At 37.9% G+C, this 25,031-nt stretch overlaps 1 protein-coding gene across 14 annotated transcripts in view; it reads left to right on the top strand.

The window, feature by feature from the left end:
* ZPLD1 (zona pellucida like domain containing 1) overlaps nt 1-25,031 on the top strand; it is a 98,047-nt gene that overhangs the window by 50,906 nt on the left and 22,110 nt on the right. For 4 of the 14 annotated variants that reach the window (XM_088051386.1, XM_088051391.1, XM_088051389.1 and 1 more), the window contains 3 exons: nt 14,900-15,023; nt 16,017-16,186; nt 16,311-16,424. The gene's annotated coding sequence lies outside the window, so the exon portion shown is untranslated. Of the gene's footprint in view, nt 1-13,226; nt 13,312-14,899; nt 15,024-16,013; nt 16,213-16,310; nt 16,425-25,031 lie in introns of those variants that run through there. The other 10 variants (XM_088051396.1, XM_088051397.1, XM_005523962.3 and 7 more) reach the window with 6 other exon arrangements.

The following is a 25,031-nucleotide window of genomic DNA, read 5'->3' on the forward strand; positions in this document are numbered from 1 at the left end:
TTGAGGCTTGGCAGGGCTTTTCTTTGCATTTTGGATGCTTATCCTTTTCATGTACTCTGCCTGCTTGAGAGCACAGTTGTTCATAGAAGTTAATGGAATTCAAACAAGAACAAATGCAGTAAGATTTTTCTAGTTATTTTTCCTAATTCTACTTCTAGATAAAGTGTATCAAAATTCAGGATATTTGTTCATAATATATTTAAGTTATCTGAGCCTCAAATACCTTGTTATTTCATAATGAAGTACAATTTTTTTAATTAGGTTTTTTCATCTTGTCTTTTTTATCTCTAAGAACATGAATTTTGCTTTCCTTTTGTAATTATTTCCTTTTTTGTGTGTGTCTGATCTCTTATCTCTTCCATAGATCTGAAGCACTTAATAGCTGGTGCCTGTAAAAGACTTGGAATAAGTGCTGCTAGATCGAGCAGAAAATATCCTTTTGCTGTAAAGACCAATCAGTTTTATGACTACTTTGTCAGCTGTTGAAAATGTGATGCTGTGGTTTGCAGAGTAAATTTAAATAAGACTATACATTAAATTCTCCTATAATGCTTCTGAATTAGTCAGAATTCTCAGATTCTAGGGGCAGAAGCAAAAACTGTAGGGAGACATTCCTGGTTTAGCCTCTCCCATTCACAAAGAAAAGCTGTTCCATACAGAAGTTGTACTTATTACTAAAGTCTGAACTTTATTAGACTAACTTTTGCCTGAAATAAAAAAAAAAAGTTCTCTCCTTTACACAGCATGTTCCTGTCTCCATCTTAATTGATGCCAACAAATTTGATTAATTTTGTTTCTTTGGGGTCCAGTGTCACGTTCAATCCCTTCAAAACAGAGAGATTTCCTCTGATCAAATGTGCTGTGTTCTACCATTTGTATCTTTGGCCACACTGAGCTTCTCTGCTGATTTGGAACTTAAACCAGAGATACAATTAACCAGTAATGAGGTATGACTAAGTGTTGTGTGCCTTACCCCAATAATAATGCATGAGTAAGCATTGTGTGTTTGTTAGTGTTGATCTAATTACAAATTTGATATTGGTCACTGGAGTATTTGATGAATATTGTACTGTTTGGGATAGCAATTTAAGGAGACTGTTCTCAAAGCTGATTGTGAAAGGTTGTATGAAAGTAAGGACATTTGCTTCTGTACTTGTGCCATTTATATAAGGTGAATAAATTCCTGAATGCTAAAGGGAATGCATAGATCAATCCCACTTTCTGGCCATTGATCCAAAACTCTGATTACCATTTAATATTTTTCTGCCAGCATTAAGATTACAAAACAAAATAAAATAAACCAAACAACTGTTCAAGCCGGAGTTAGAACCTGAAATGGAAAGAACAGGGGAGGTATTCTGTTGTGCAAAAGCTCAGACTAGAACATTACAGGGGTTCCTCTGGTCTTCAATACAGATTTGAAGTTAGAAGTCAGATTCATGCTGTTCTGAGACTGAATTGCAGCCTACATACAAATGTTTCTGATTGTGGTGGAGGTACCAGTAACTGAATTCATGCTGTGGAGCATGATGCAGAGAAGTCAGAACTTTGGTTTTGACATATGTAGAATATGATGCTGGTTGTTCTTCTGCCTCCCACTGCCCTGATGGTACTACACTTTTGTACTTTGCAGGGTTTGGAACAATAACAGTTTTCATACGTGATATTTTTGTTGGTGATGTTTTCCCTCTATTGTGGCTTTGCTTCATTGGTGTTTGTATTTCCTGAAGGAGTTTAGTAACAGCTCCAGCAAGGAGACTTCCCAGCAAGAACACTTGACTCAGACATGGCACAGTGTCCCTGTTTAACTGGTTCCTGTGAATGCATTTCCAGGGCCCTGGCATAGGTACTTTGCAGCTGAAAATTAATGGATGATGGAGTAGAGTATTCATCTGGAGGCTGGTAACTAGGATAATTAGTCAGCATAGCAAGGAGTCCATGACATTGATGTGTTTATATCCTTCTGGTATATATAAGGTAAGTAAGAATATTTCTGATTATTCAGTAATCTGGTTTAGGAAATAAAAATAAATTAAGAGTAGCTAATTCATAAAATGGACTTTTGGATGATTGATAAAACCAAACATTATTCACAGTCTCAGAGGTGAATCTTTATGTATTTGCTTGATGATGGAAATAAGCATCTTAAATTTGGGAGCAGGCCAGCAGCTGTGCTATGCTCAGTCTGTGGGATGATAGCTCCTGCATCTCCCCTGCATGAGGAGCCAGTTGTGCACCATGGCCACGTGAGGCCTGCTGCAGGGGTAGCAGCTGCAGTGAAAGGCAGCAGGAAGCCTGCATCATTTCCTTGGATGTTACTGAAAAGGAAGGTCCAGATCTGTGGCTGAGAGGTGGAAATGTCCCAGCTGTGACAGCCCAGCCCCACCTCTGTTTGGCTGGGTGAGCACAGTGGCATCACTGCCTGGCTCACAGCAGAGACTGGGAGAGGGCTCTGTGTGTTGTCCTGCCTGTGGCTCCCAGAGGGGCCTTCAATCTGGTTCTTTTTTTGTCTGATTGATCAGGGCCACTGATGAATCCCATTACCCAGCTCTGCCTCTTGTCCCCAGACCCTGGGACCTGGTGCTGAGGCTTTGCCCTGGCGAGCAGCTGCCCCTTTGCTGCTGCCTGACACTGGTGATTCGGGTGCCTGAAGATATTGTGTGCTGAATTGTGATTGGTGGCATGAAAGATTTTTAGTGAGATGTTAATGAAATATAGTGATTGTGGGTACCAGCCAGGCTAGCCAGAAAGGTATTTGCAACACTTCTACCTGTAAAAAAACATGAATCATATGCAATGCTTTCCTTTGTGATGGGAAGGGAGAAGGTGACAGCCACCAAGTAAAAGCTTGGCTGTAGAGGCAGTGGAAACAGTGGTTTCTCTTGGGGTCATCATCCTGCAGAACTGCTTCAGAGGTGCTGGAGCAAGGCTAGGAATGGTTTGGAATTGTTTAACTGTATGAAAGTGTGAAGAAATGATAAACTTGAAAAATGTTTCAGCTGATGGAAACTTTCCTTTTTCTATGACAATTTTAAAATTAGGGAGGAATTGTACAAATTTTATCCATGTTACCCACATTAACACAACATCTCACCCTTCAATGAAGTCTCCTGTATGCATCTCCTATAGAGAATAGAGAAGGGAAGAATGGCTACATTAATGTGTTGCAGCAAAATGGGGAACTAAATTGATGGAAGTCAGTGGTAAAGCTTTTGTGTATCAGGGAAGCATACAAACCACGTGAGTTCTGCAAACAACTCGATTCCCATCGGGATGTTCTTTAGAGTTTGTGGATTCTCTTGCTCTTTGTTCTTGTGTGGAAGAAAGGAGATCCTTGTGGTAGTGACCAAAGCTAATGCACTAAATATGGAAAGCCTTGGGAAGGGTGAATTTTGAGGAAAGTAGTCATAATCTTGTTTAACTGCCTATACCACATTATCTTCCTGCTGCCCTCTTTTCAGAGCACCGGATTGTGTTGCCAGCTTCTCTGTACCAGTGCTGCTTGTAGGTTATATATATTTTTTCCCTTATTTTTTTGTGTAGATCAGGACACTTATCCTTGTGTCCTGATCTACACAAGACATATAGGCACTTCCACCTTACTGTGCTCCTACTTAGTGTTTAAAAGGCCTTAGTCTGGATCTAAGCAGAGGTAATCTTTCTCCCAGATAAATAACTTAAAGGTACAGGTAATGAAATAATCATGTAAATATAAGACACCCTAATTTAGTAGAGCCACTAAATCTACTTCGTCAACTATTTACTAGGATATTAAGAATACATATACATAAAAATAGACTGAAGTCTCAGCTAAGACTCTGCCCATATTTTTCTTAATATAAATATTTAGATAGAAAACTTAAGTGGCCTGAAATGTTATGTTGGCTGATAACCTTTTTCTTAAGGGTATGGGAAAATTGTGTGACCTAATTGTTACTCCTATAGCTCTTTTAGCTCCCATCCTTCATCATAAATTTACCATGCTAGCTTAAGTCAATAAATGAACTCAGATGAAACTTATTAAAATCTAACTCTGTCCACATCATTAATTGCATGACATTTTATATCCTTAGAACAAGTATCTCTACTGTAAAAGAACCTGCCTACAAGGTTATCTGTCCTTGCAAAGTTATGGATTATAAATCTGGCCCAAGTATTTATGCTGGTAGTAATTTTTGTTCTTCTCTTGCTCATAGTTCATAGTATTTTTCTAATAATGGCATTACAGACCTTCTTTTAGCCCAATATGAGCATTTTTGTTATTTACAAGCTGACAGCCCTTGTCTGGTACTATTAATGTAGATTTTTGAAATAAAGTAATAAAATGCTACCATTTACTGTGTACATAGAAAATAATGTGAGTATAAGTAGAAATGAGTGAATTCTGGAAGTAATTACTTTCAAACATTGATATGTACACCCAGTGTATTGATCTGTGTTAACGTGATTATCTCTAGGCAGTGTCTAAGTACTGCAGCTCCCTTCTGTGAAATCTCAGTTTTATTTCATTGTGCAAGAGATTGAGGAGGCTCTTGTCATTGGCACGCTCTTGTTCCAGAGAAGGGGGCTCTGCCTTATTGTCTGTTGGCTTGCTGAGTGTATTCATGCTCTGCTTGTACTCCTCTAGGATGTGAAAGTACAGCTTTAGCTGGCTGTGTCAGTGTTGCCTCTTTCTTTGTTCACTTGTTGCTGCCTTCTTCTTCACTGAGTCTTTGCTCTTTGCAAGATCCCTTGTGGCTTTAGATGTTATAGCTCCTTCCCCATGCAGTACTGACAATGTTGCCTTCTCCCTGTAATCAGTGATGTGCCCTGCTTCAAAGATTATCTTCATTATTTTGCTTCCTCTCATGCCAGGTAAGAAATCCTAGCAAATATTTCTAAATATACATGTCCCCCCTCCCTATTAAGGCTCTGTTATGTTAAGGCCTGAACTCATCTTGGCTGGACTGCTCATGGTCTAAACCATTTCTCTTCCATTCCCAGAAAAGATGCTTCAACGTGACAGGAGTCATGTAGAAAAGCTGGGATCAGGGACTGGGTTTATGGCTGGGGCTGGGATTTATCTGGCTTGTTTTCCCTGCTGCTCCAAGAGAAGGGCCCAAGGACCACAGCTCCTCCTGCTGCTGCGTGGGGTCTCATGGCTGTCCTGTCTGGAATCACATGTTCTCCTGTACTGCAAATATAATTACTAAGCTTTTGGGACAGATGCTATCATCTTGGTGTTTATGCACTCTCTGGCACAAATGTAGGATTATTACAGTAGAAACAGTATATAATAATCAATGGATTTTATAGAGAGTGCTTTATCTAGTTAAAGTTCTTTAAGTAGAGCTTTAGCTGAAAGAAAATAGGAATACAAAGCCGAAAGAGAATTGAAAATGTTATTTGTTTAAGAAAAATGAATTTCAGAGTGGGTTTTTTTTAAACTAGTGCATTATGTTGTATGTTCTTTCCATATATTATTTTTATTCCCACTTACAGTGTTTGGCATTAAACTAGACAGCAAACTCTCCAAAGCACAATTGTTTTCCCAAATGTATTTGTCTTGCAAGTAGCATGCTTTCATCTTAAGAGAACAGATTCTTGCATAGAATAATAAAAAGCAATGGTAGTTACTTTTGTTTGGAAATAAAGCTGAAAATGATGTGGACTGTACAGGAGAAATGTAAAAATGGTAGGCTTTGTTTATGATCTCCCTTCCCATGTGCTAGCTTAAGCTATAAGCCACAAGTATAGTTGTAGTCTGTGGATATACTGCTTTGAAACAGATACAAGATCATATCCTGATGCATCTGTTCAAGGATTGTTATAATCATTAGTGGTTACACTCATAGATAATTTTAGTAAGAGTTTACATCTGCTTTACGTGGATTCCATTTTTTGCTATTGATAATGTTGCCATGAGCTTACATCTATTTTGATATCAAGAACGTGACTCTGTCTCTTACGTGATTGTCTCTGAGGTTGTACACAGGTCCTGTTGAGAAAAAAATAATTTTTTTATGTATAAAAAGATTTATTACATAAATAGAGTTTGTGTGTATGTGTTGGATAGATTATTAAAATGTCATCTTCATTTTCGGCAGCTCTACAACCTGGTATGAGCTTTCTAGTTTTCTGCAGTATTTCTTTTAAGTTAGCCATAGGTCTGCAGCTCTTCATTGCTACAAGGATTCTCTTGAAGCTGTGATTTGTATTTTATTCAGGAATAGTATTGCTAAAGTTCTTGCTTCTTCTCTGTTTTGTGACCCATTGTTATTCATATGTTCTTTTCTCTGTTCTAATTTTAAAACCGTCTGTGCTCCAATTTAGCTGAAACGTTCAATGTATTCCTTTTTATGTTACTTAAAAGTTTTTGTATCTCTTAGTGGCATGATTTCAGAAAGAGATCTGATGGAGCCAGCTGGCTGAAAAATGGATTTCTCTATTTCACAGGAGAGCTTCACTTATTTTAGAAAAATGATCTTTTTATTTCTCCAGCACCCTGATTTGAAATGGAAATGAAGTTCCAAATGTCCTATGGAATTCAGTTTTTGAAAAAAAATCTTTCTGATGTATCAAGCTAAAAAAAAAAAACCCAGCCCAAACTCTGATGCTATTTTAATGATTTATTTAATGTTTTACTTGAGATAGTTTCAATGATCAGCACGGTCGTTTTGGTCCCTTTAGTCTGATTTTTTTCTCACTGCTCAAAAATGTGTAGAGAAAATAATAAGTACCTTTACAAACAATAAGGTACAGGAGACTCTCCAGTCACAGTGTGAGAATACATAGAAAAAGAAATAAAACATCTGTTGAACATTGCTTTACCTAGAAAGCCGTGTTTTAGTAAGAATTATCCTTGTGTAGCTCATAACAAATGTGAAGGTCTGTGGCTATCCCTGCATCGTTTCAGCCACTGCTGCTCGGCATTCAAAAGCCCAACACCACTTGTGCAAGTTGTGTAGGCACAACAGAGTGTGTTTTGTCCATGTAGGTGTGCTGCAGGATATTTACCTGATTCATGGATAGATTTTTAAAAATGCTTGGGGTCCCTTGCTGTTAAGCCTGGCTCCCATGGGTAGAGCTGTACTCTTGAAACACTCTGAAGTTAAACGCTGTCTCATCTTGCAGCATAAACTTTCAAACCACGTTTGGTGTGCTGAGTGTGGGTTCTGGGGCTGAGCAAAAGGGGGAGGGCTGTCTCTCACAACAGTATTTCTTTATCAAAGAAAGACAAAAATCTCCTTTTACACCCCCGAATGTCTTTCTTGGCTGCAGTGTGTCCTCAGTACCGCAAGCTTTTTGTGCTGCCACACATAACTGTGGGCAGCAAATTGCTGTGATCTGTTACTGCTGCATTTAGCAGTAACAGTACTTTTAAATCAAATGGCTTCTGAGTGGTTATCTTGATTAAAGAACTTGAATGAATAAATAATGGAGTGGACTTAATAGTAAGGAAAGAAATAGATCAAGTGGAGCTGTAATTCTTAAGAAGATATATTTTCCTCGCTTTTTGATTTTATGGATTATTTTAACATCTATTTAATTGCAATGTTTCTTGTTTTTTAGATTTTTTTTGCACTATTTTTGTTTAGTGCACTAACATATTGTTTGATCTGTTGCTATGGTATTTAATGGGCAATTCTGATATTTAGCCTACAGTATCTTTCCATAATGTACAGACTAATGAAGATCTGCAAGCAATCATTTCTTCTATGTTTTCTCTATGTTTAGAGCTTAAATTTTGTAGCTCTTTGCACTGGTTTTGCATGGATGAAGATGAAAACTAAGGTGTGTAATCCTGAACCACCAGTATGTTTTAATTTTCAGTTCTGAGAAGTTGCCTTGCAGATCCTTGTAATATAACATCAAAGAGGGGACAAAATCCCAGACTGGGCAGGTCGGAATGGATCATCTGGTCCAACCTTCCTGCTCGAGCAGGGTCATCCCAGAGCACACGGCACAGGCTTGTGTCCAGACAGGTCAGGAATATCTCCAGTAAGGGAGACTCCACATCCTCTCTGGGCAGCCTGTTCCAGTGGTCGGTCACCTGCACAGCAAAGAAGTTCAGAGTATATCAGAGCAGGGCAGCTCAAAGTGGGGATTAGTTTTACCAATTTAGATGGACTGCTAAGGTCTGGTGGTGGGCATGTTCAGCTAGTGAACAAAGGAAGGAAGCATCAGCTTTGAGTTCTCTCAATGAAGAACGTGGGGTACGTTGTTTCTTGCCTTGGGAGATAAACCGTGCTGTTAAAAATACATGTTCAAACAATCAAAGAGAGAGGGTAACGGGTTCCCTCCCTCCCACCCCCACCACAGAAATGTCTGATCTTATTTGACTGACTACTAAGGCAAGTGACATAGTCATTCTCCACTGAAATGAACAACTTAGGGAATATCTAACTTGTTCAGAGATGCGACAGAATGGAAAAAAAGAATATGTCCAAAAATTGGAGCATTCCTCCCCCTTATAATTCTGTGCTTTTGCTAGAGCAAAAAACACTTTGAAGTACTACTAAACTTTGCACTTCAACACCAAATTTAAATAGAAAAAAACAACTCAGCAACCTATTCACTTTCCCCAAACCATACCATTTTAAAATTACTCTACTCTCTAGCAGAAGATAAATAGCTCCTGAAGATAAACAACATTTTTTTTATTGAATTTTTCCCTGACAAACAAATAGCTCCCTTGGAATCCAACCAGGTTTTGGGATGAAGATAACTCTTTACAAGAGAAAATTGTGCCTGCTACACAGTAAAGAGGTGATGTAATGGACAATTAATACCCAGTCAGTCTAAACTGCTGACGAGAGCAGGGTGCAATCAAATAAAATGAAAGCACTAGAGGGTGAAAGTGGGAGGAGTTAACATTGAATTTTGTACATATAAGTCTTACCTCTAAACACAAATTATAGAGGAATTAAAAGAGTATAATGCATCAGAGTCAGATGACAAGACTGTTCCCTCTGATTCCAGCCTTTCTCCAGTGAGTCCTTCTCTCACAGGGCATTTGTGGAATGGTGATGTATGGATGGGAGAGGAAAAAAAGCCTGGCTCATGGTAGCAAGAATGTAGAAATGTATATGGATTTTGTGTGTTGTATTAAAAGAAGAAATCAAATGTAAACTTGAATGAAAAGATAACTGCTGTTAACCCTCTTGTGATGTTATTTGTAAAGAAGTTTGGTGGCCATGATAGAAAGCTGCCTCTGCAGTAGCTCCTTTCTGTTAACTGAGGGATCTGGCTGCTTGACTAAGGCGTAGAAGACTTAGGTTTAATGCCTCTCTAGTCTGAGAGCTTTATTTCAACTTTATTTCTCAGAACAGTGCTTCAGGCACTGATCCAGATGCTGGACTGGGTTATTCCCTCATTTCCTCTAATTGACATTAGAGTCTTCGTATAACCAGTTCAGTATGAGTTGGTGGGGACAAAACCTGTTGCCAATAACCCAGCTGTAAGTTTCATCCTTTGACGTAATAGAGTGGGGCAAGAACACAGTCTTGGTAAAACCACAGTGATGGCAGCACGACTGATTTTATCATCAACTTATTATGATTAGCTCTTTGCCGTATCTGTGAAGATGCCCAAGAGGGGAAGCAAATATTTATTCAACAGGGCACAAAAATGCTTTCATTCTCAGCTTTGACAATGACCATGAAATATCCATCTTGAGTAGACCCAAAGTCATGTTCTTTTTAGCTGATGCAACCACTAAGCTGGTAACTCCTCCTTGCACAGGGAGAGCTGTTCTGGCACACGCCCTGCTTGGTGGGAGCCTGGGGCAGAAAGGTGTTCTTGTGCTGGGTGCTTGTAAATGATCTGAAGACGAGTGAAAATAGATGCACCCTTGGCAAATTATGATTTGGGAGCTCATTATCTCTTTGTGAAACTCATTTTCCAGCCTACTGATTAGGCTTATAAAAGCAGTTTTAATATGCCTCCTGCCCTGTTTTTAATTCCCTGGCTGACAATAAAGAAAATTCTGGCCAACTCTCAGGACAATTTATACTCTTCTTTTATCTTGATGGCATATTGATCCTGCTGAACATTCCTTCTGCAAAATAATGAACATGCATCTTAAATGCAGTTCATAGGGGTTGTGTACTGAGCTTTTTTCTTCCTGGGGGCAGTTTGCTGCTTTTGTGTTCTGAGAGCAGGTATAACCTAGGAGAAATGGGTCAAGACTCTTCTGTGGCAAAATCTTTCTGATCTCTGTCACTCTCTTTTACTCCATTATTAGAGTTTCCTGACATTTAATGGTCTTACTGTTTTGAAGTTTTAATCTTGCATTAAATTATAGAAAATTGTCCTATTAACTACAACAGTTACTGCATTTGGCTGGGAAAAATCTTAGTGAAAATAGTCCTAGAAACCTGTCCATGAATTGACTAAACATGGGAAAGTCAGCGGTTATTCCACTAATGTTGAACTTGCTTTTTTTTTCCTTGAAAATAAGTAGCTTAAATCCCCCCTTCCTCCAAAAATAAGAGACTCCCAAAAGAAGCTTCTAGTGTAATGTAAACCAGGCTCTAAAGCTGAAAACCCCACTTATGCCAAAGGAGGTGGGGGGAACCATTTGGCTTGGGGAACTTCACTGCTGTGTTAAAGTACATTAAACTCTCATCCTACCTTACTTGGTGATGTCCTTCTTGGGGAAGCCCCAGGCTGTGGGTGCACACATGGTCTGCAGCAGTGCTTGGTCAGGCAGCCCCTTGGCCCCCTTTGCTCACTTTGGGCTCTTGCTGAGCTGGAGCAGAAGCTGGGACTCTCCTCATGTAATTTTTCACCATTGTGAGCAGGGCCTGGCTCTCTGAAAAAGAAAGAATGGTCTCAGGATTCGTCCTTGGAATAATGACAACTTCAGGCATATTTCTTTGCAATGCAAGCTCAAGTACCTGTATTTTTCCAACAAATAATTATTGCCTCATTCACCCTACACTCTGGAGGGGAACAGGCTCGCAATCATATGAATGAGGTAATCTTTCAGCAACTTAACACTAAACTTGAGAACAGATGAAATAAGGAAACCACTTAGAGGAAAATGACCTCTCTGTGATAGCCCTTTCTCAGAAATAGAAGATTTGCTGTTCAGCACCAGCAAGTGTGTAGGGAACCAGCTAAATGGGAGAATCTGTCCACTCCTCTAAGTACTTAATGGGACACTTATTTCCCTTTTCTAAAGAAAGGCTGGTGACATCTGCATTTAGTTGAAGAAGCTAATGGCAGAGGGAGACAAGGAAAAAGGCTATGCTGTAAAGCAAGAGGACCAGGTGAATGTTCCTTTCAGGTCAAAAACACCCTTTCTTTCTCATCTGAGAGATGAGAGGCCCTCTACAGAAGAAAAAAAAATGCTTTAACTACTGAAAAATTAAGTATAATCTAGGACAGGAAGAAAGACTGTAGGTTTGGCAGAAAGGTGGAAATGTGTTCACAAAGGAGGCTGCCTCAGTTGTTAGATACAAGTGTGTAGTGTTTAGGATTCATCTAATGCTACCAAAGAGTGTGCCTATTTGGAAATTGTAGCATTAAAAACAAACTTGTGTCTTGTGTGTGAAAAGTATAACTATCTATGACTGGAGATAAGATAGCAAATGGCAGCATGGTGATTTTTTTGGTTTTTTTTAGATTTGGAACAAAATAATTTTTTTTTGGTGCAATCCAAGAGGAAGTGGAATTCCAGATTTATTTTCACTCTGAGCTGTCAAGTCTGAAATTGTCAACATGAAAACTCATTTTCAAAACAGTCACAGGTGAGCTAAGGTCATCTATGGTGTAGATCTAGATTCTACCAGTAGGGGCTTAAAAATCTAAACCTAAAGAGCAGAATTGTGAAATAAAAAGGAATTCTCAGTCAAGAAATGAGCTGGGTTTAGTGCTATTCTAAAGCATAGAGAATATGTATTTGTTACCACAGAGCAGGGAGGATTTGCATAAATCCAGAGAAATAGGAGTCTTGTGTGTATTTTTTATTCCAGTTTCCAATTTGTAGCCACAGTAATTTCTAATTCACATTTACCTCTGCTAATACTGAAATGTGTTGGTCTTTTGTTATATAATGTTGTGTGCTAGTAAAACTGACAGGGATTTGTCTGTCCCAGTTTTGTGGTCTGTACCCAAATGAAACTGATGCCTGGGTTATGTACAGTCTGTTCAGGTCACACTTTTGCCTTTGGTAAAACTTTGCCTAAACTGGATTCAGGTTCTGAGATGTTTGAGCGCAAGTATAATTTCATTATCATTTTTCTCAGTTGTGCTCTCTGTTCTGCTAACAATTTGCATTAGAGAGATTTAAATTAAAGTTGTATTGGCAAGATAGAAAGTGAACTAGATGGTTTTGAGGCTGAATACTATTCAGTTAAAACTGGTGTGCATTTTCTCTGGATGCCGGTAATGTAAAAAGCTGTGACAATTTTTTAAGCCGTGTGTTTGTGTGAGTATATTTGATTACAACTAAGGAGGAATCTCTCATGCAGTATTGATTTTTTAGGTTTTTTTTTTCCCTTGTGGTTGCAGCACACATTGATTAGGTACAGTAAGAATTATATAAATTGTTAATCCAGTTTAGCTGGGGTTTGAATTAAATCTGATCTTTTCTAAAAGAAACTTGGGTAGTAATGTGAATTGCTTATATCAAGGGGCTCAGTGTGGACCTACTACTGAGAAATGCCCAGAAAAGCAAGTGTGTGTGTGAGGGGGGTTTAAATGCAGATGATTACAGCTATGAGAAGCACAAAGCAACTGGAGAGGGAGTGGGGGGCTGTTTGGAGGCTTCCAAAATTTCACTGTCAGAGCTGAATGTGAGCGATGATGATGTCTAGGGAGGGAATCCATGAGAACACTCAAATATAAGCCTATATACGCAAACATATGTCCTAAAAATATGCCAAACTTTGACAGGTTATTTTGTCAGAAAGATTTGTTTGTTTGTGTTTTCACAGCTGAGGTTGTTCTTTTAACCATCCTTTTTTTTTTTTCCAGACATATTTTAAAGATTTGATGTTGACATATATTCTACAGAAAGCACATGACTAGAAAAATTACATATCTAATTGTGTATAAAACTTGGTCTTTTCCTAAACAATGGAGATGTGCTTTGGCTGAATTCTTCCATTAGAAGGTCATTTAAGCAGCAGAACTCATTTCATGGACACTCCAGAAATCACTGTGCACTTTCAGAGCTCATTTCCAAAAAAACCCAGAATCCATCCTCACAGAGAAAAGCATTTCACTTTTAAACTGAGAATGGGAATTTCGTATGACTTATGACATTGAAGAATATTTCATTTTGAAATAACCTCTGTACTTCAAGCTAGCAATCTAGCTGAGGTTTGTAGCATTTCATATTAACAGCAAAGTTCTGATGTTGTCTGTGTTTGGTAGAAGCAAGTTTAAAATAATTCCAGAGCTATCTATAAGAAGATAATAGTGATAAACCCCAGGATTATTTTTTTTTTCTGGCTAATAACAAAAGATTATATTATCTATCTTATTTTTATTACGATAATTGCAAATCTGGAAAAATATGTAGTTACATTGTGAGCAAAATAGCACTAGAATTTGGCTTGTGTGTGGACTGGTTAAAAATCTTTAGACATAACCTTTTATGTAAAATTTGTTCTTTATTGTGTTTTTCTATTCTCTTTCAGTTTGTCTCCTCACAGGTATTTAGATATGAGTAGCAAGGTGTGGGGACTTTCTAAGTTCTGGAGAAGAGGGAGATAGAAATGTTTTTGCTTATGTGTTATACCTTTCTATATGAAAAGAGAAAGTTCTTTATAAGCTAATTGACAAAAATTAATTAAAAGTAATCAAACTGTGTCCAAATAGCCTTGAAAACTATGGTTTAGAAGAATCAGCTTGTCTGATTTCAAATTGCACATAAAATATGAGTGAGATGGGCAAAAAGATTTGTGGAATGGGGACACATTTTTAGTTTGGAAATGAGCAAGATGTCTCTTACTTATAATGAGGCACATTTGGAAAGCTTATTGTGATCTATTCATAGAACTGTGGTCTTATATTTGTTCTGGCCATAATAATTGTTTGAAGTCACACTGAAGACTTTCAAAACCACTTTATATTATATACAGTGAAAATAGTTATCTTTATGAATACCCTCTTAGATTAGAGAATCAAATATTTTGGGGCACATTCTCTCAAGGGTTAATGGTGAAATATTCAGGTTATTTTTTTTTCTCCTGTCAAAGAATTTAGGGATTTCTTTTTATTTTAAATGTAAAGAATAGAGAAATAACACATTATATAACAGGGAAATGACAGTATTCTCTATAGAGAACTTGAAAAAGCTCTCTTGAAAAAGAAACTTGGATTTTTGACGGTGTGTGGTATATCCTTCAGGTCACTTAAAGGTACAGTGATATAGCAGTGGAGGGCTTGTTTTTACTAAGAACGGGGATTTGTGATTGATAGCTTCTTATAAATAAGAGCAGTTAATTAATGCTGAAACATGTTGGGCTGTTTTTCACCCTGCCTGTGGGGTTTTAATAGGTTGAGGGGAAAACTGCTGCCCTTCCAGGTGGCAAAAGCTGCTTGGGGTTAACACCTAGGTAATCGCTGTTTCCCTGAGAAGGATAAGGTGAGAGGTGCTGTGAGCCATGGCTTTCACAGGGGTGCATGCTGTGCTGTGCCCTGCTGGGATGAAAGTGATCAACCTTCTGTGGATCAGCCACTGTGGCTTTTAAAACCCACTTGTGCTCACACACGTGGTAGAAATGTGCTCACCTCAGCCAAGCTGCTCCTACAGCTTTGGGGAGAGCTGTGTCTCCCAGGAGAGCACAGCCTTCACAGCTCCCCCGTGGATAGCTGCTGGTGACCAGCTCCTTGAGTAAGCCTCATGTATTAAGGACCTGCTGTGCAGTCTTATGCTTTGTCTCTTTTATTTGCTGAAAAACAGTCTGCAGCAAGGGAAAGGCTGGGATGACACCTGTCAGGATTTCATTGTGTACATACTCCTGCAGAGGGAGGAAACACAGATGTTGCAGAAGCGTTGACTGCTGTCAGTGGAAATAGAAATTGAGGTATGATTTATGATGATTTGATGCTTTCAATAATCTCATTTGAAGACCAAAAGGCAAGGGATGACTTTTGGTAGTGGACATGTCTTAAATAATAAAACAACATAAATAGAGTTTCTCATTTTGGAAACCTACTCAAAGTTAGACTGTTCTTTAAATGCACTTGTTTGTGAAACTGATGTTACATAGAGAAATTTTAGTTTGGATTTGCGTGATGCTTCAGTGTTAAGAAGAAAATCTGCTTTTGTCTGTCACAGCCCTGGCACTGGAGGATGGTGAGGAGGCGAGTCAGAGCAGCGTGTCAGTGCTGGTTCTGCCATGTCTGCTCCGCAGGGTCTGCCTGGGCTGCATCAATGTATGCAGTGTGCTCTGCAGCACTTGGATGTTTTAGAGGAGCTGGCCAAAGTGAAGACATGGCAGAGGCAGGGCTTTTCTCTTCTTAAAACTGCCCCTCATTCCAACAAATCCAGGCACCTCAAAGCTGTCTCTATGATGCAAAAACTGACAAACTACTGTTTTCCCTGGCCAAAGGTGTAATAAAAGCTTCCAGGCATAGATGGTTACTATATAAAATGGGGAGAGGGGGCAGAAGAAGGAAAAAGTGTAATGCCAGAAACAGGAGTTAAACAACCCCCTCCAAATCCCAGAAAGAGAGGAGTAGATATTATGAAGTAGGCTTAGTTTGTAGCAGCTTGATCTTTGCCTTTTTGTGCACTTGGCTTTGTGTGCATTGATGTCCTGTTGGTAATTATCATTCTGTTGACACCTGTATTCACGATGACACCACTATATCACATTTTCATCACAGCGTGAAATGTCACTCTTTTTGCTTTTGTTTTGTTTAGTACCATGAGTTTAGCCCAGAGCTGAAAAAAAAAAAAAAAAAAGACACTTCTCACAACACACAACGGTACATTGATAACCTTGCAGTTTAGTTACTGATCCTATCTCAATGCTTCCATCTCTCTTCCTCCTCCCACCCCTCTTTTTTAGCAGACAAGGTTTTCTCTCAACAAGCTGATGACAGAAGAATTTCCCCAGGTTGATTGTTTGCCCCACATGGTCCTCTGGATTTCTTCATACAAGTGGAGAGAAGCAGATCAAAAGCCTGCAAGAAAAAAAACAGGCAGAGGATTGAAAAAAGCCACCATAAAGACCCTACTCAGGTTTCATTCTGATGATGAACAGGCTTGTAAAGTATTCTGAGACCTGTCAAATTTTCCCATCTGAAATCCAGCCCTATTTTAAAAAGAATTTTCATAATGAATGTCTCTTTTCCTCCATCCACAGGCTCAGAGTATTTTCTGAAAAAGTTCTGCAGGGCAGAGGGGTTGAACAGTTGATCACATGCAGGAGCACGGGATAGATGGAGTACAGCTGACTCAACAACTACAGGGGATTTCGGTAAGTGCCCACCATGTCAGCCAACTAGAACTTACTGAAATATTGGTTAATATCACAGTATTCATTACTTTTGAAAGAAAATTCTTACTTTATCACCTGTCAGACAAATTTAACCTCACCAGGAAATGTCAGTGGTCGTTTTTTGGGGCAGAAGTATGCAGGGAGTGGCTGATGCAGACATGAAGGCGTTAGCATCCTACTATGAGTGACTTTTGCAACTTAGCTTTTACCCGAGGGCACCCAGGCCAGACTTGCACTGTTAATGCTAGAGGAGGAAGGTTGTAAGCCCTATGCAATGTGGAGGCTATCAATGTATGTCAAACCCACTCGTGTTGCTTTCAGGAGGGAAACAATCAATTGCTTGAAGGAGATGATGTTATCCAGCTTGTGGTGTCAGTCAGCCGGTTCCCACAATCATTGCATTGACGGAGGAAAATTTTGATAAGCAGGACTTCTTATCTGGCTCCATTGCAATTGAATGACAGGAGTTGGTTGACTGGAAATTGCATTGTTTCCAGTCACAAAGCTGGCTGGACATGGTAATTGCACCACCTTTGTTTATTTTTAAAGTAATAATAACAGCGATATATTTATTCTTCAATGAACATCACGGGGATTTGAAATCAAGTCCTCAGTTAAGCTGATGAACTGATACTGTCCAAATTGACACAGTTACCATAATTGCCTTGTGTACTGTGGGGGAAAACCTTAGGAGCTGCAGAAGATAGGAATGCTGGCCCTGCTTGCATATTCTTGACCGAGGAGTGGTTTTACCGGAGCATGCTGGTTTGTTTTCTTTCAGCTAGATCTTTAGCAGCACCCCTCGGGCTTGTTTTACAGGTTTGCTCAAAAAGTACTTCAGATCTTGTTTTAAGTCCCAAATGGCTACAACTTGGACTCAAAACACGATGAAAGAAATAGCCATAAGTGAATCTCTGCTATTTCACAATAGAAATAGCTTTTCTTTTTAAATATAAATCTAGGAAGAGAATCTCTTTGATTTCACAGTTTATGAAATCTGTGGTATTACATGCTTTCTTTGAGCAAGATAGCAGTAGCATTATTTACTGCAAATTTGTTTAACTTCCAAGGATTAGATAAGGTTTTACTCTATGGCAGTGCTACACTGCAGACTTACTGCTTAATTGTTGTTTCTAAAAGTGAGGAAATTGAAGTAATCATGATGGCATAAACTCTTGGTGCTTTTTGTCAGGGAAGTCTTATTTTACTGGTAACTTTTCAAGCTGCAAACAGATGGCTGCAGTATAATCCTCTTGCTAGTGACATCAAGCATTTTACTGAAGATTTATATCTATATTGCTCTCTTCAAAAGCATAAAAAGAATAATTAAGTAGAATGATACTCATTTAGATCTTTATCTGCCCATGTGATTGCCAGGCTCTGGGGTCAGGCAATAGGATTAAGAGCATCTCATCAGTAGATCAGTGTGTTGGAGTTCAGACCATGGTTAGAGGCGACTGAAGTCCCGTAGAATGTGATGAGACTTCAGGGGCCTATATCAGATGATTTGACAGTCTCTGTAAATTTACCAGCTGATGGAACCCCCATAATGATCAGTGGTCTGAGGAGGAAATCTGTAGATTGAATGTGCATGTGTGGAGAATGTATTTAAGCTTAGGAACTAGTCTCTTAGTTCCAGGTTTTAGGGACAGCCTTTGTGCACTACCTGTGCAGGGGAGGCGACACCGCTTTTACTTTTGTGTTTCAGTCCAAGATGACCCTGGACTTGCTTTAGTCTCAGTGATTGTCAAATTGCAGTGTCTCCACTGAAAGTGAAACACAATGTAGACCAGCTGCAATAGAGCTAAATTGTCCCATTTTTTCCCTCACTATTGGATTAATTAGACAGTATCTTAAACACTGTAGTTGTGTTCATTACAGATACTTCTATATGTGTTTGCCAATCTGTAAGTGAATGTGGCACAGCTGGTGTTTATCTGATGGCTCTTGTTTTGTAATCAGATTGTTTATAGGATTTTGTAGCTGAAGTAAGATAAGGAAAATGCAACACGATTTTTATTTTAGTTTAATGATGTGAGTCAGAAGTGCAGTGACCTCAATAGGGAATATATCAATGTTTTCAGTTGGTTTATGTTCTTGGCATTTCAGCTGAATACACTGAAGATGCACTAAAGAGTTTATAAACCACAAAATTAAAGAAAAGCAGACCACAACAAGCTTTGTGGATTTTAATGATTAAAAGGAGATGTTGATTTGTCAAGAACATCCAAATTTGAGCTAAAATGATCTTTTCAGACTACTCACTGCAATAGTCTCCAAATTTGATACCTAATTTCCTTTCTTTTTTTCTCAGATATCTTGCTGATGTCAAAGTTTTTCTGATGCAATAGACAATAAGAAGAGTGTGAAGGTAGAGGATAATCTGTTCAAAATTGTTTCATTCAGATCCAAGACCTTGACTATAAATTGCTTCCTTAAGACCAGTTTTCCTCTCAAATCTGCTTTCACTGGCGACATTCTGTGCTTTTTATCTGCACAAATGTCCTGTGGGAAGCACTGGTTAGTTCATGCAGGTTGGAAGAATAGAATAGAAATGAGTCTTTACTGTGAGGCTTAGATGTCATTTTGTGCATTTCTATATGTGGAACTTAAAGCTGATTTGTGTTTTCACACTTTATTGAAGTATCTGTGTACCGTGGATTTGAAAACGTAATTTCAAACAGAGACTTGCAGTTTTTAGCTTATCTCTCAGGTACATAATTATGTACTTTTATTTTATGATATGATTAGCATAATTTGAAAAATGCTAGCATTTTCTTAGGTTTTTAAAATAAATGTCTGAAAGAGAGATATAAATATACTGTTAAGGCTGCTCTTGTGGGACTGGAAAGGAAGTATTCTGGCAATATTTAAACTAAAATTCAACTGCTCCATCTCTAAGCAGAGCTATGGTGAAAATAATATGTAACAGCGTAGGGGGAAGATATCACATTTGAAGAATATTATTTCACTAGTGGATGTAGGAAACACTAGAATAAATCTGTTATTTAGCACAGAATAGCAGGTAAAGAGTCTACTCCATGACCTCAACACTTGCAAGTGAATAAATTTAAATAGATTTAGTAAGTCAAGATCTTTGGCTTGTTCAACAAATAGTTGTTTGGATTTATTACTTTTATACCTATATTTTCACAATAGTCTGTCTCCTTGGAAGAAGATATTATGCTGCTTTGTATAAATCTGGAAATATTTCATACAGACATAGTATTCACTTGATCACTTGTTCTCTTCTTATATTGTAAATATGCATTTAACTTATTTTCTTTTCAGATTAGATTAAAAAAAAACCCTCAGTGCATCCAAGGATTGGTTGTAAAAATAAAGACATAGATGTATACTAAAGTACAATGTTTATAAGTTTATTAGGAACATTTTGAAGTATTGAAAGGTAGGATTTTTTGTTGTTGTTTTTTAACAGCTTATTGGCAATATGGTTCACCAATTAAATTTCCGTAGTCATTAGGCAGAAAAACTGTCTCAGCTGGATTTTTGCCTATCTGAGGCTCTGAGATGAAGCTCCAGATGGACCTGTGCTAGTGCCTCTCTCTAAACACACCTGGTTTTATGGATTCAAGAGCTCAGCATGGCTGTAAGGCTTCTATTATTTACCTAACATACACATTTATTTCTCAATACAGTAATAAGAGTCCCAAAAAATACTGAGCTGTGAATTCTGGAAGCAGATGTAGGTTTTCACCCTTTTGGTGTTCAGCAGGGTTTAATATCATTATTTCATTTCATAAGCACAATATGTATTGCTTCCATATAAATATTTTATGATCTTGAATAGAAGTTGCTCATTGTAGTGCACTGGTACAATTTGAGGTCTTTCAGATTAAAGTCTAATGATTTTAATGTGGCTTCCTTTTGTGGAAACTTAACTTCTCAGACCCTTTGGCTTTTTTGTTCTGTGAAAGAGAATACTGTAAAAAGACTTGAAAATAACTCAAAATTCTTTTAACTTATGCTAGAATTTTTTAAACTTTTGAAGCAAAGCAAAAGCTTTGTTTTTCAAAAACTGCAAAAATTACTTCTTCAGTCTCATTTTCCTTGTAAAGTGTGGGCACCTACATGAATCGCAAAACCTCCTGGCATTTGAGACTTCAGCTATGATTTAGTATTGGTGAGGGAAAGCTCCTGTTTGGTTCTGTTAGAACTTTGATGAAGGAGGTGTTCCAAGCTTTGACGCAATATTTAATTACAAGTCTAATATGTTATGGAGCTAATTCAGGATTCTTTTTTATAAATCTCAAAAACTGAGGGGAAAAATATGACTGGAAAATGCATGCAGGCCATTCTGGGGCCACATAATTGATGCTGAAGGCAAGTCTCTGCCCAACTAATGTGTGTTTTTAAATTGTGGTCTTTCTCATTCAGTCCAGAACTGCTGTGTTCTGAATAGCTACTAAAGAGATTAATTTACTTATTTAAAACAAAAATATTTTCACAGTTTCCATGTGTGAAAAATCAGCTGGTTTTGTGCATTTTGAGGTGAACTGATTTATGATATTCTTGGTTTTATTATTTCCTCATATATGTAAAATTATTACATTTGCTGTGGGTCCTTAAATACTGTAATTTTGGGAATATACAGGCTGTTCATAGGTTTAGTAAGAAACTGTTGAACTTCAAGGTACATGTGTGTGCCTCTGTGTTTGCATTTGTCATGTACATATATGTGTGTGAGTGTCTGTATAGATTTATTTTTTCCATTTTGCAGGTTTTGCTAGGTGTCAGAAATGTGATGGCATTACGGGTTCTGAAATCACAGAACACTCTAAAGAAAGATATAAGTGTTTCGAAGTCTTAGAACCAAAGATTATCTACAAACAGAGAAATTTTATAGCTGAAATGTGTCTTAAAGTTATTTGCATCTCAGTTTCCCTTTTTTCTACAAAAAATCTTCTAAAAAAAGGCAATTATCACCTTTAGATAGGCTTATCTTTAAAACAGTTGCTGTAAAGATCCAAGTCCTGTTTTATCCACATCGTAAGACCCAAGGGTATAAAGTGGAAGGCGATAGTGAAAACAATCTGGAAAATTTATTTCAATAGGATGTAGGAGTGAAAAGAGAAAGTTCCACTGAAGAACTTGAGGTAGAGAGGTGTTCTGGTTTTGTTTACTGGGCTACTTTTAAGTGATGGCAAATGATCTCATGTGTGTTTAGAAGCAGAGTGGTTCTGGAGGACCCAACAGTGGCACAGTAAATGCACTTCATAATGATTCACTTCTTGGGTGCGCATGCAGAAGCAGGTGTGGCAGAAAGATGAATGTAAGCCAGAAGGACAAGGAACTATTTTGTCATGACATTACAGAGAGGGACTTGTTGAACTATGTAATTATAATCTGAAAATATTTTATGAGCAGAAGTAATGTTCCTGTTTCATTACTTGTAGATACCTAATGTACATTGCTAGACAACATTTAGGCAATTACCAGGTGTATTAGGCATATATGAAAACACTTATAAATGTTCCACCACCTTACTATGTTCTCATCACATCTCTAATTTTCTTTCAGAAATTTTTGTTGTTACTATCAAATATTCTTTTTGAAAGATGTATCCAGTCAGAAGGTCTAAAGATCACCATATTATTCTGCTGGCTGAACTGCCACACCCTGTGAATTTAAAATAGAGAATAAGCAGTGGATTACAGGAAGTTCTTATAAAATACAGGAAGAATATTTGAAATAATAATGTACACAAAGTCACAACTGGCTCACAAGTGCATTTAAAAAAAAATGTAGGGCTGAATCAGTGAATGCTGTTGACAATGGAAAATTTTTGAAGAGCTTTTTAGAGACAATGGGAAAGAAGAGAAATGAATATCAGGTCATGACAGAGGAAAGAAGTGGGAATTTAAATCAAACTACAGCTTCTCAGTGGAATTAAATTCCTAAATTGACTGCAAAAGCTTGTCATGTTCAAATCATAAACATCTTTACTTAGGAATCCTCTGCAGGTTTTCTGACATGGTGAAGTTTATCAAAGCAGGGACAAGGGCTTTGTAAAGTGATAACTATTCAAGTGAGGACTGGATGTTGCAACTCTGACCCCTCTGTACTGTTCAGTGGTGTGCAGCACAGAACTGTAGGGCCTGGTACATCAGTCTTGGTGCATCAGTGAAACATGGGACGGGTTTGTTCTTTAGGGGTTTAATCAGAGAGGGTCAGATTTCCTGACACATACTGCAGTATGTGTTGGCATGTTTTTAATCCTGGAAGTCTTCTTAACAGCCAAATATGTTTGTTGTAGATCATCAAAGCCCTTTTTGTTTGAAAACAAGAGCTGCGTTCCTCAAAAAAGGCATTCTAAGAATCTACTTTATATATACTTATATATACTAATATATACATTTATAATACTAAATGAAGAAAAAAAGGCAGATATCTTCCTCATGAATTTCACTCCTGGATTATAAATCATCCCATTCCTGACACTTATTTTACAGTTTTGTACATGGATTTTTATTTTCATATTCATATGACAGCAATAATAATCATGTTCCCATTACTATTTTGATAAAACTTTTTTGCTTCTATAATTGCATTAAATGATCTGCCATATCAGTATGGTAGAAACCTTTAGGTTAGGATGCCTTACACATTTTGGGGGGCTGAAGTTTAGAAATTTCTCTTGAGAAATAGCTTTAAGACTAGGCTGGAAAAGCAGGAATGGCTCCCTTAATTGTGTCTGGGATGGGCAGATCAGTGATGTTGGCCTCTCAGGGTGCTTTCTAGCCCTGCAGTTCTTTTGAGAAATTAAAAATAATGCATGTTCCTAGCTTATTTAACCAAAAAACAGCAGGAGTCAGCTCAGTTGGTGATGTGGATCTGCATGTTGATCCATATGCAGATGAGTAAATAGCCAAAAAGCAAGTAGGACATTATTGGTTGTGTTAAAATCTGAATTGTTCTGAATACAGTTAGAGAAATAACGCTATAAATACTTAATGTCTTAATTCAGATTTGTTCCTTAGCAATCATCTGTCCTTCCTTTAAAATGCAGCAGTATAAGTTATATTTAATAATTAAAATTTTAGAATTTATTGTGAAGTTCTGCTTTTCATCTAAAATAATAGTTACAGCTTTATCAGTGGCATCTTTCATTAAACTCTTTCCAAACAGCATTTTTTTTTTTTTTTTTTTTTGCTAGCAGAAAACCACTATGTATGTTAGAAAATTAAACTCAGATTTAGACCTTGGTAAATTGCCCTTGATATATCCCATTTCAAAGGACATCAGAAACCAGCCCATATACAAGAGAACAGTAATACCCCCTCTATCAATGTAACTGCTGTATAAGCAGAGGTAAGGCTCCAGGACACTGGAGAAATACCAATTTTCTGAAGGAAAAGATGTTTCTTTCAAAATAACATATGAATTCCCATAGTAAACAAACAAGCAAAACACTGCTGTGCTTCTCCATCTGAGGGTGATGGACAGGGTGAAGAGATCATGAAAATGCAGAGGTTTCATAGCAACCCAGTTGGAAGTTTTATTTTCTTTCTTATGTTTTCACAATTCTTCATCTACATTAGGTGCAAGTGCTGTCAACCTCCACAGGAATCTAATGGAAAAAACATAAAGGGTTAAAGAGTGCTTTTGTTTAGAATTTAGTATCCACCTGAAACACAAAGGAGATTGCATTGTTGCTGTAACTCACACATGGAGAAAGTTGTGAAGAACTAGTTGGGAGAGCTGCTTTCGGATGTGATAATAGCAAAAGTTACACCTAACTTCCCAGATGTACATGCTGAGCTGGAAACTGGTGTTTCCAATTCTGCATTTCATTCCATGTACTTCTAAGCAGAATTACACAGGAATCATTTGCTGTACACTTGCCTTTGACATTTTAGAAGAATTTGGGTCAGTGTTTTGTTGGAGTTGATCTATTCATTGACAAAGAATGTGGGAGTGTCCTCTAAAGGGTTTTATTTCCACACAGAGCATTAAATGAGCATGGTTTGAAAATTAGCAAAAGCTTTTGCATTATTGAGGAGAAGAAGCTCGGACTGCTATTGCTGTGTAGCCTTGGAAGACTCATTAAAGAACGAGGGATTGTCTCAAAAGTTCTCTCCATGTGCTGTGGCAGCTCTCCTCAGCAATGCAGGACAGTCCCTTGCCATTCCAGGTGTGGCTGCATTTAGGTGTTCTGTATCTCTGGGGTTTGCACATGTTCCTTACCCACTTGGAGAGAGGTGATCTGTAGCTTTAGAGGAAGCAATTTCCTAAATCTTAGAATTGCTGAGCTCCTGTCTAGGCAAATGGAGAGCATTGCCACATTTGGGGTCTACATCAGCAGCTATATTCTCTAGAATGACAAAATCTTACATATATAAAAAACCAAACAAAATAAACCAAATAAAAAATTAGTGCACTTGGGTTCATTGACAAAAATCTCAATATTTTGGGATGCTTTTGACGGACATGTATAAGAAGTTGGGGATTTTTTTTTTTGGTTGTGGTAAACACCACAGCTATTACACTTTGGAGCTTTCCTTGCAAAAAGAATCATTACTGAGAACACTAGAAATTCATGTGTTCTGACTGCCAGATACAATT

This window comes from Pseudopodoces humilis, chromosome 2, assembly GCF_049639895.1.
Source record: "Pseudopodoces humilis isolate 2021_Gansu_Grassland_sample_001 chromosome 2, ASM4963989v1, whole genome shotgun sequence".
NCBI lineage: Eukaryota > Metazoa > Chordata > Aves > Passeriformes > Paridae > Pseudopodoces > Pseudopodoces humilis.